Here is an 11,112-nt window from a genome sequence, read left to right as displayed (position 1 = left end):
TCTTACTAGTATTAGTAAGTGGGAAAAGAGGAAAGGAAATTGTGCAAACAGTGAGGAAAGAGAGAAGACCTACTCTATAAAAACTGAAAATAAATTAAGAGAAGATTCAAATTTTCTTCAACATGGTGAGAAAGAAAAAAAAGAAGATTGTCAATAAAATTATTCTAAACACAGAAAATTCCTGCCCTGTTACTAACTGCACAGAGAGATAGTTTCTAATTAAATTTGTCTTCTACTCAGAGTTTTTCTCAGAGCAGTTTTCACATCTTTATTTCTCAAGCTGTAGATTAAAGGATTCATCACAGCAACCACATTGGTGTAAAAGAGAGAAGAGATCTTTCTCTCATTCATAGACCCAGCAGAAGACGGTTTGAGATACATAAATATACATGATCCAAAGAACAGAGAAACAGCAATGATGTGGGAACTGCAGGTATTGAAAGCTTTGGACCTGCCCTCTGTGGAGCGTATGCGGAAGATGTTGGTGAGGATGAGGCCATAAGAGACAATGATGGTGAGATTGGGTACAATGATATTAATACCTGCCACAATGAAAAGTTCTAGCTCATTGACATAGGTACTTGTGCAGGAGAGCTGGAACAGAGGGAGAATGTCACAGAAATAATGGTTGATGGTGTTTGCATCACAGAATGTCAGTCTCAGCATGCATCCAGTGTGAGCCATGGCACAAGAAAATGCCACCAAGTAGGAACCAAGAATAAGGCTGGAACACACTTTAGGGGACATAACAACATTGTACAAAAGCGGGTTGCAGATGGCCACATAGCGATCATAGGCCATTGATGTCAGCACATAGATTTCAGAAATACAAAAAAAAACAGAAAAAATAAAGTTGAGTCATGCACCCCAAGTAAGAAATAATATTCTTCTTTGATGTGAAATTAATCATCATTTTGGGTGTAAACACAGAAGAATAACAGAGATCTATGAAGGACAAGTTAAAGAGGAAAAAGTACATGGGGGTTTGTAGGTGTGAATTTAGCCCAATTAGAATTATCAACCCCAAATTCCCCATCACAGTGACCACATACATTACTAGAAACAGGAGAAACAGGGGGAGTTGGAGATACGGTTGGTCTGTTAATCCCAACAGAATGAATTCAGTCACAAAAGAGTCATTTCCAGGAGCCATACTTCTCTAAGGGCATCTGTGGATTCAGGAGAAAATAATAAGATTAGAAAACACTTCAGTTCTTGCCATAATATTTCATCTTACAATAGAGTGTATACACTGTCAATGCATGAGCTTAGACCTTACCTAGATGCGTGGAATTTACCTTTACCATTATCATGATACAGAGTGAAATGGACTTTCACTTTATCATAGCTTTTATAAGCTAATATAGCAAAGGCATCACAAACTTAGCCTATAGTGGGAAGACCACAGGCAATGATGATGCTGGAAAAACTAAGGGAGAAGAACTGTTGATCAGAACAGGGTTGTGTGAGTTTCCTCTCAACGTGTCCTCATTCACCTCAACTCTTCCCTTACCAGTAAAATCGGAGGCAGTGTTCCTAGCAACCTGGTGCCAGCTTCTAATGCAGATTAGTCTGGACTGGTAGGAACAAGAACACTGTTTCTAATACAAAATGAAGACACCAGAATCCTCCTGAGGTTAAGTTACTTTCCCTGTTAGAGAGTAAAAGCTACAAAGGTAGAAGACAGAGTTCCACCTACTTAGAGGAGACTTCCTGATTGATATACTCTTTGAGCCCCTGAATGACTCTGAATATTCTCTGACCAATCCCCTGAAGAGATTTTCCCACAAGCTTCACTTGAGTCTCAGAACTACACAAGATGGGAAAGAATGAACATATTTAGGTCCCTGGATTTTCGTCTCAAAACAAGGATTATATGTTGTAAATTGAATTTAGAAACTTACCCTCCTTAGTTCAGAAAACCTCAGGGCTGGTTCTCTTATCAGTGGTCTCTATCCAGTTGATAATGGAAATGCATTTTCAGATTCTTGAGGCTTAATTCCTTTGATTCTAAGGGAGACAACCTGACTTAAATCAGCATATTCCTTGGAAATTTTTCTTTACTAATATAATATCTGATAATTATTTTCAGTGCCTTCGAGCAGCAGAGAAAAATAAACCTTTTTATTATTACACTTGCTACCTGATTAGACACAGAAGATTTAATGTGCATGTAATGATGTTATGCATTTGGTTAAAAATAGGCTAGAAGCTTGTTCAGTCTTTTCCCCAGGGTATAGATTATATGTATAAATGGGAATAAAGCAATTATATATCTTGGATCATGAGCTATCTTTTGTTTCTTGGGGGATCACTGTTTTACTCCTTTTCATTTTAGGTATTATACATCCCTCAGTATAAATCTGAAGTAAATTCTCATCTCCTCATTACTTTCACCTCAAAGGAAAAACTACTTAATTATTTCATTCCCTTTTTATTCCCAGTTCCCCAATGTACATATTCTCTGTAAGGCTCCTATTTCCGGGTTACCTTATTTCTTTATTGAAATTTTCAAGTGTTGCAGTAACTCATTTCAATTCTTCTCTCTCTAGAATATCTGTGAAATAATTTACAATGTCGTATACTCCTTCTATGGGGCTTCCCCAGTAGCTCAGCGGTAAAGAAACTGTCTGCCAGTGCAAGAGACACAGGTTTGATCCCTGGGTCAGGAAGATCTCCTGGAGAAGGAAATGTGCAACTTCTTCCAGTATTCTTACCTGGAAATTCCATGGACAGAGGAGCCTAGTGGTTTATAGTCCATGGTGTCACAAAAAGTCGGACATGACTTAGCAACTCAACAATATATTCCTTCTATAGTTTATACTTTTAAAAAACTTACTTGAAATTTCTACCTGATTCTCCCGCTGGGTCATTTTCTGTAACATTTCGGTACCTGAGATTATCAATTTCTTCTCATCACAGAAAAGAATAGGGGCTATGGAGTTAGAGAGAGTGTTGTTAATCTTAAATTCCTACTTACAAACTATAATTCTTTGGGCAGGTGACTTCTCTTTCTGTTCCATCCTGTAAAATAGTGGTGGTAGAGACAGCTTCTGTTTCATTGGACTACCATGCTAATTTAATGGAAAAAGCCTAAGTGAACTGGTTAAGAAAGTACCTGGAATATGGTAAATAGTCAAAAATGTCAGCTGTCATTATCTATGCACATAAATTCCACTAGGTTCTCCACCATAACACTCAACAGAACTTTTTGCCACTTGAATACCTGTGTTCCTCTAGAAACTGTAAATTCTATAAAGAAAAACATTTCTTTTATTTTGTTTACTATATGGTTCCCAGATCTAAGACAATGCAGAGTACATAGAAGAAACTCAATAAATATTTCTGAAAATCATGTTATTTTTCTCTAAGATCCATCAGAAAATATTCAACATTTCTCTTACACCAAATCACAACATCTACAATCACAACATCTCAACCACAATGACCTCCACCCATGTCCTTTAGCCACCACACAATTTCTGGCTTTTGATGTTTAAACTGAACTACTGTAGTACTGAACTTCAATGGCTTCTAATGATTATTTTAGCATTTTCCAACATACTTATTCTTATTTAGCCATAAACATTGTCATGAAGCTCACTCTTATTTAGCTATATACACCGAAATCAGAAATCATTGCTCTCTCTCTCTCTAGTTCAGGTACCTTCAATGATTCTCCATTACCCACTTGAAAATTCAAGCAGTGTAATAAAAATATACTTCTCAAAATTATGATTAAATATTGGTTAAAACCAGATAAGAAATTGAATCAGAGTCATCTTTGATGAGAAGCCATGAAAAGACCAATTTGATTTATGAAGTCTTTTGCACAAATTAACCATTGTACAAAATTTAACCTTCTTAAAACCGTAAAAAAGAAAATTAAAGAATGTTTACTTTTCTGAGACAATGCAGTTGCTTTGGGAAATTAGATCTATTTTAGAAATATATATGTGTGTTTGTATGTGAAAAATAAACATTTATCAGTTCAGTTCAGTCGCTCAGTCCTGTCTGACTCTTTGCGATCCCATGAACTTCTCAGCACGGTAGGCCTCCCTGTTCATCACCAACTCCTGGAGTCCAGTCAAACCCATGTCCATCAAGTCAGTGATGCCATCCAACCATCTCATCCTCTGTCATCCCCTTCTCCTCCTGCCCTCAATCTTTCCCAGCATCAGGGTCTTTTTGAATGAGTCAGCTCTTCACATCAGGTGGCCAAAGTATTGGAGTTTCAGCTTCAACATCAGTCCTTCCAATGAACACCCAGGACTGATCTCCTTTAGGATGGACTGGTTGGATCTCCTTACAGTCCAAGGGACTCTCAAGAGTCTTCTCCAACACCACAGTTCATTTTCTTTTCTTTTTTTTTTTTCATTTATTTTTATTAATTGGAGGCTACACCACAGTTCAAAAGCATCAATTCTTTGGCACTCAGCTGTCTTTATAGTCCAACTCTCACATCCATACATGACCACTGGAAAAACCATAGCCTTAACCTAAGTCTATATTTATATACACATTGCTTACATTTAGTGGAAGGAGGGGAAAGATTATCATTTAACAATATAAGAGCCTTCTCTTATTAGTAGGAAAGCATCAAACTCTCAAAAAAGTAGTTCCCCACACACAAAAGAGTGATTTGTGCTACCAAAATTAAGTGATTTTTTTTCATAACAACTCCAAAGAGAGAAATGGAAAAGACCAACAGGAACTGAAATTCTAATGAATAAAAATTAAGAGTATGGCATCTAAAATTTTGGAGTTTTTTGAAATTTTTTCATAGCTCCCTTCTTGTTTAGAATCTTTCTAATATATTGTATAATATTTAAATCGACTAGTCAACTAAATTAGGTAAGAGAAGGTATGATACATGATATAGCTTTTTGAAAAACAGTCCAATGTAAAGAAAAAAGTACTAATTATGTGAACAGAGGTTAGAAATACCCCCAAGAAACTTTACAAATGCTTATGATATTAATATTAAATAAGAGAGACTAGACTCTCTTCAAGGAAATCCTTGTACCAGTCCTGGCTCTCCATCTCAAAGAAAGTCTGATTATACACAATCACGATTCCAGTGGAAGTTATGATGTATTAAGAGCTGACTAAGCAGACTGTGCTTCTGAGACACTAAGTAAAGATAATGAAGCAGAAAGAAGACCTGTCAATCCATGTGATCAGTGGTCAGTTTTCATGTCCTCTTCAGAACCAAGTGTCCATAGTTGAGAGCCCTTTCATTTCCTCAAAAAATTCCATAGCCAGAAATTTATGAACAAATAAAAGAATGAAAAATGCATGCAGAAATGTGTCGTAACAAATCCCGCAGTGTAACAGTACATGCGTTATTTGAAAAGACGTGCGGTAATCTGGGGTTCACTCTATTTAGGGTGTAAACTATCCTATCAATGAACCACTTACAGGAAAGATCTTGCCTCTGAGATTCATTAGATCATAAATTCTCCAAACAGTCTACACATAATAGATGACAGATGAGGAAAAAGAACATTGGGTCTAAAGACCTTCTTTTCCTAAAAGGGAAAAGAAAACTTTCTTACAAATATTATCTGTCCTAAAAGTAACAATATTCTTCTGAATCAAAACTACCAGAGAGTGAAAAATCAAACTCTGATAACTCTCCCTGTGAATTAAGAAAGAATGTTATTTGTCTCTGAGTAGGTCCTTGTCAGAGAACGTGGATTTTATCATTTGGAAATGTTTTGGAAATATTTTTAAATGTTTTCAAGATAATCTAAGTAGCCAGCTCCCATTGGTGGGAAATTTTGACTTGGATAAGACTTGAATTCATTTTAAAAATTGCTTTAGCAAATTTCCCAAGTGAGGCCTCTTAAGAAAAATTTTAAAAATCAGATTAAGATCCTTGAAATATATGGCTAACATTTTTAATTGCAGAAATATTTATAATATTATGGGAGAACAAATTGGCAATTATTTTGCAAGCTACTTTCACATCTTATCTTACTCTAGGAAGACTTTGAGTTCTTCAGAGGAATGTTAATAGGTCCTCTGGAAAGCAGTTCTTTCTCTAATTTAAACTTTTTATTTTCTATTGGAGTGTAGCTCATTCATAATATTGTGATAGTTTCAGTTGACAGTGAAAAGACTCAGCCATATACATTCATTTTTCCCTTCTCCCCCAAACTCCTCTCCCATCCAAGCTGTCATATAACATCAAGTAGAGTTCCCTGTGGTATACCAGAGGTTATCCATTTTAAATATAGCAGTGCATACATATCCATTCCAAACTCCCTATCTCTTCCTCCCTTCCTTTCCCCCAACAACCATTAGTTCATTCTCTAACTCAATGAGTCTCTTTCTGTTCTGTAAGTTTATTTGCATTATTTCTTGTTAAATCCTGAATATAAGGGATTTCATATGATATTTCCCCTTCTCTGTCTGACATACTTTGCTCAGTATGACAACCTCTAGGTCCATCCATGTTGCTGCAAATGGCATTATTTCATTCTTTTTTAATGGCTGAGTAATATTCCAATGTGCGTTTGCACCACGACTTCTTTATCCATTCCTGTACTAATGGATATTCAGATTGCTTCCATGTTTTGGCTGTTGTAAATAGTGATGCAATGAACTTTGGGGTGCATGTTTATCTGTTCAGATTATGTTTTTCTCTAATATATGCCCAGGGGTGGGATTGCAGGGTCATATGGTAGATCTATTTTGTTTTCTAAGGAACTGCCACACTGTTCTTCATAATGGCTATACAAATTTACATTCCCACCTGCAGTGTAGAAAGGTTCCCTTCTCTCCACACCTTCTTCAGCATTTATTCTTTGTGGATTTTTTTGATGATAGCCATTCTGGCAAGTGTGAGGTAATACTCAACTTAAAGTTAGTAGAAGTAAAGAAATCCTAAAGATAAGAACAGAAATAAATGCAGTAGACAAAGAAAACAGTTGCAAAGATCAATGAAATGAAAACATGGTTTCTTGAAAAGATAAACAAAATTGATAAACCTTTAGAAAAACTTATCAAGTAAAAAGGGAGTGGACTCAAATCAATAAAATTATAAATGAAAGATAAAAAGTTACAAATGACTTCACAGAAATACAAAGAATCATAAGAGACTATTATGAGCAACTTATGGCAATAAAATGGACAACCTGGAAGAAATGGGCAAATCTTATAAAGGCACAGTCTCCCAAGACTGAGCCAGGAAGAAATAGAAAATATGAACAGACCAGTCACAAACAGTGAAATTGAAACTGTGATTAAAAAACTCCCAACAAACTAAAGCCCAGTACCTGATAGTTTCACAGGCAAATTCTACCAAACATTTAGAGAAGAATTAATACATATGTTCCTGAAACTGTTCCAAAACATTGCAGAGGAAGGAAAATTTTCAAACTTATTCTATGAGGCCACCATTACCTGAAACAAAAGCCAGACAAAGATACCACAAAAAAAAAGAAAATTATAGGCCAATAGCATTGATGAAAATAGATGCATAATGCCTCAACAAAATCCTAGCAATTTGAATCCAACAATATTTTGAAAAGATCACACACCATGATCAACTGGAATTCATCCCAGGTATGCAAAGATTTTTCAAATTCTTCAAATCAATCGATGTGATACACCACACCGACAAATTGAAGAATAAAAACAATATGATCATCTCAATAGATGTGCAATAAACTTTTGACAAAATTCAGCACCAATTTATGATTAAAAAAAAAAAACTCTCCAGAAATTGAGCATAGAGGGTACATGTGCATGTGTGCTAAGTCATGTCTGACTCTTTGTGACACTATGAACTGTAGCCCACCAGGCTCCTTGGCCCATGGGATTCTCCAGGCAAGAATACTGGAGTGGGTTGCCATTTCCTTCTCCAGAGGATCTTCCCGACCCAGTGGTCGAACTTGGGTCTCCTGCATTACAGGCAGATTCTTTATTACTGTGCCACCAGGAAAGCCCATAGTAATTAGGGACTAACAGAGACCCTTAGGCTTCTGAAAGTCTGTTTACCTGGTTTTGAACCATGGACCTTTGGCATGTGAGGCGAAAGTGATAATCACTATACTACAGAAACAAAGACTAGAGGGTGCATATCTCAGTATAATAAAGGCCATGTACAATGACCCACTCCAGTATCCTTGCCTGGAAAATTCCATGGGCAGGAGTCTGGTGGGCTACAGTCCATGGGGTCCCAAAGAGTAGGACACAACTGAGTGATTCTGCAGAGCCGTTCAAGCATTTTAAGGTATCCATTTCCCCATATTTTCTCAAAAGGTAAGTAATCCAAAAATCTATTCAAGAAAAGTCACAACTTGAGTTAGTCACCAAATATTTCTTTCAAATTATCATTTCTTAACAGCAATTTAAGGATTTTATACCTTAAAATCCATGAGGAAGAGCCAGCAAAAGCAGAAGTGATTTAGTTTTGCCCAGGTCACACAGTGTTGGAGGTTGATGAGTTTAATTTTTTAATTAGCAAATAAGTTTTTCATTCTATTCATTGAAATCCTGTGATCTCTTTCATATTTCTAGGTCTTCCAGAAAAAAGAGGGAATCATAAAAAAAAAAAAAAAAGGTTTTTATTTTCAAAAGTTTATTTCCTAGATTCCTTATCTCTAATTTGAGCTTTAATCAATAATAGTTATTTTATCTTCAGGAAAAAAAAAAATGTTTTCTAGCTTTTTCCTCACATGTAGCCACAACTTTTCTACTTTCATTTCAAAAAACACTATTATCATAAGCTCACTGTGTATCATAAATGTATGAAAGCATTATTGACTAAACATTTAATGTACTGGATGGAATAGGTTAAAAAAAACCACACATATTTAAATGTAATTCCTAAGCCTCATTAGAAATCCCCACAAAAACCTCTTATTTATTGGCAATGTGGCCTGCTGAACCTTGGCCTCATGACAGGATTCTGGACTCTTTAATCTCCCAAGCCCTCTTCCTTGAATTACAAACACTTGAAAGTGTTCCATTTATTTTTCTTAGTTTATTGGAAAAAAAATATCCTTACTTAAACCAATCATCTCCCCACTATTCACATCCATAAGGCTTCCTATTGCCCAACAACGAGAACAAAATTAATTATTTTCATAAACAAACAAAAAAAAAACTAAAAAAACAAAAAATACTCATCCTGAGAAAAATTCATGTACCAGCCCAGAGAAAAAGCACAGTCAAATGTCAAATTAGGATGTTTTCCTCTGTGCCATGTTTACTGAAACAAAAAATAATGAGATAAAGCAGAAGCAAAGTATACTGAGATTAGTAGACTTTAAATCACAAAACTGAATTTAGTCTAGACATTTTCATTAAAATATATACAACTGTAAATAAAGCAATAACTACTGTGAGTTATACTTTCCCATCCAGGCAGTATATGTTAATAATCTGTTATGTGCAGGACTGGGTGTGTAAAAGTAAGAAAATTCTTTGTCAAAGAAACCAAAATGTGCACTGTTAACAGAAACAAAATTGTTTATACTTAGCCATTATGTAACTTTATATCTCAGGGATTAAATGAAATATACTCTTTCTCAGGGAAGACTGGAAGGAAAAGAAGAGAAAACATTGTCTGATTCATGCTTCCAATGGCAGATGGCAGATAAGACAACCATAAAGACACGACATCACACTATGTTCCCTGATTGGATCATCCATAGACCAGTCTTTTATTTCAACAGGGAAAAAGTTCAAACTGATAGAAAAAAACAGATTTAATAATTTTTTTTGAAGAGTATTAATAAATGGAAGAAAGTGAGGAAAGGAAATTGTGTCAGTTTTAAGAAAAGGGAGACCAATTCTAAAAAAGCAGAAATAAATTGTGAGATGATTCAGATACCCTTCCACATGGTGAAAAAGAAATAAGAAGATTGTCAACAAAGTTACTAAGATGAAACACAGAAATTTTCTGTCCTTGACAAACTTCACAGAGAGAAATACTCTGTCTATTCAAAATTATCTCCTACTCAGGTTTTTGCTCAGAGCAGTTTTGACAATTTCTCAAACTATAGATTAAGGGGTTCATCATAGCAACGACATTCATGTAAAAGACAGAAGAGATTTTTTCCATATCCATAGAACCAGCAGAAGATGGTTTAAGATACATGAATGACACTGATCCAAAGAACAGAGAAACAGCAGTGATGTGGGAAGTGCAAGTGCTGAAGGCTTTGGGCCTGCCTTCCGTGGACTTGATTTGGAGGATGTCGGTAAGGAAGAGACAATAAAAGACAGACTGTGAAACTGGGCACAATGATGTTGATGCCCACCACAATGAAAACGACCACTCACTGACGTAGGTACTTGTGCAGGAGAGCTGGAGCAAAGGGTGGACATCACAGAAATAATGGTTGATGGTGTTTGCATCACAGAAGGTCAGTCTCAGCATGCATCCAGTGTGAGCCATGGCACCAGAAAATGCCATCAAGTAGGAAGCAAGCATAAGGCTGGAACACACTTTAGGGGACATGGCAGCATGATACAAGAGTGGGTTACAGATGGCCACATAGCGGTCATAGGCCATTGATGTCAGCACATAGATTTCAGAAATGACAAAAAACAGAAGAAGTAGAGCTGGGTCATGCACCCCATTAAGAGATAATGTTCTTCTTTGATGTAAAGTTAATCATCATTCTGGGTGTAAACACAGAAGAACAACAGAGATCTATAAAGGACAAGTTAAAGAGGAAAAAGTACATTATGGTATGTCGATGTAAATTCAGCCTAATTAAGATTATCAAGCCCAGGTTCCCCATCACAGAGACCATATACATACCTAGGAACAGGAAGGAAAAGTGAAGCTGGAGATCTGGTTGATCTGTTAATCCCATCAAAATGAACTGAGTCAAAAAAGACCCATTTCCAAGAGCCATTCTTCTCTAAAGGACTCTGTGGATACAGGAGAAAGGGTTCCATTAGAGAACAACTCACCTCATCCAGTGTCCCATTCTACAAAACAGTATACACACTGTGAATGCCTGACACTATCCTGACCTGATCCCATACAGTCTGCCTTTTCCATTATCAGGATACAGAGTGAAGTGGACTCGCCTAATTAGAGTTTCAATAAGAAAATATAGCAAAGGACATCACAACCATGCTATA

The 11,112-nt window shown here is 36.2% G+C and overlaps 2 pseudogenes; both read right to left on the bottom strand.

The window, feature by feature from the left end:
• Nucleotides 1–219: 219 nt before the first annotated feature.
• LOC133066676 (olfactory receptor 8B3-like) lies at nucleotides 220–1,153 on the bottom strand (annotated as a pseudogene).
• Nucleotides 1,154–9,970: 8,817 nt separating this feature from the next.
• LOC133068099 (olfactory receptor 8B3-like) lies at nucleotides 9,971–10,880 on the bottom strand (annotated as a pseudogene).
• Nucleotides 10,881–11,112: the final 232 nt, after the last annotated feature.

The sequence above is a fragment of the Dama dama genome, chromosome 2, assembly GCF_033118175.1.
Source record: "Dama dama isolate Ldn47 chromosome 2, ASM3311817v1, whole genome shotgun sequence".
NCBI lineage: Eukaryota > Metazoa > Chordata > Mammalia > Artiodactyla > Cervidae > Dama > Dama dama.
The sequence above is the reverse complement of the archived record's forward strand: the minus strand, read 5'-3'. Positions and strand labels throughout refer to the sequence as shown.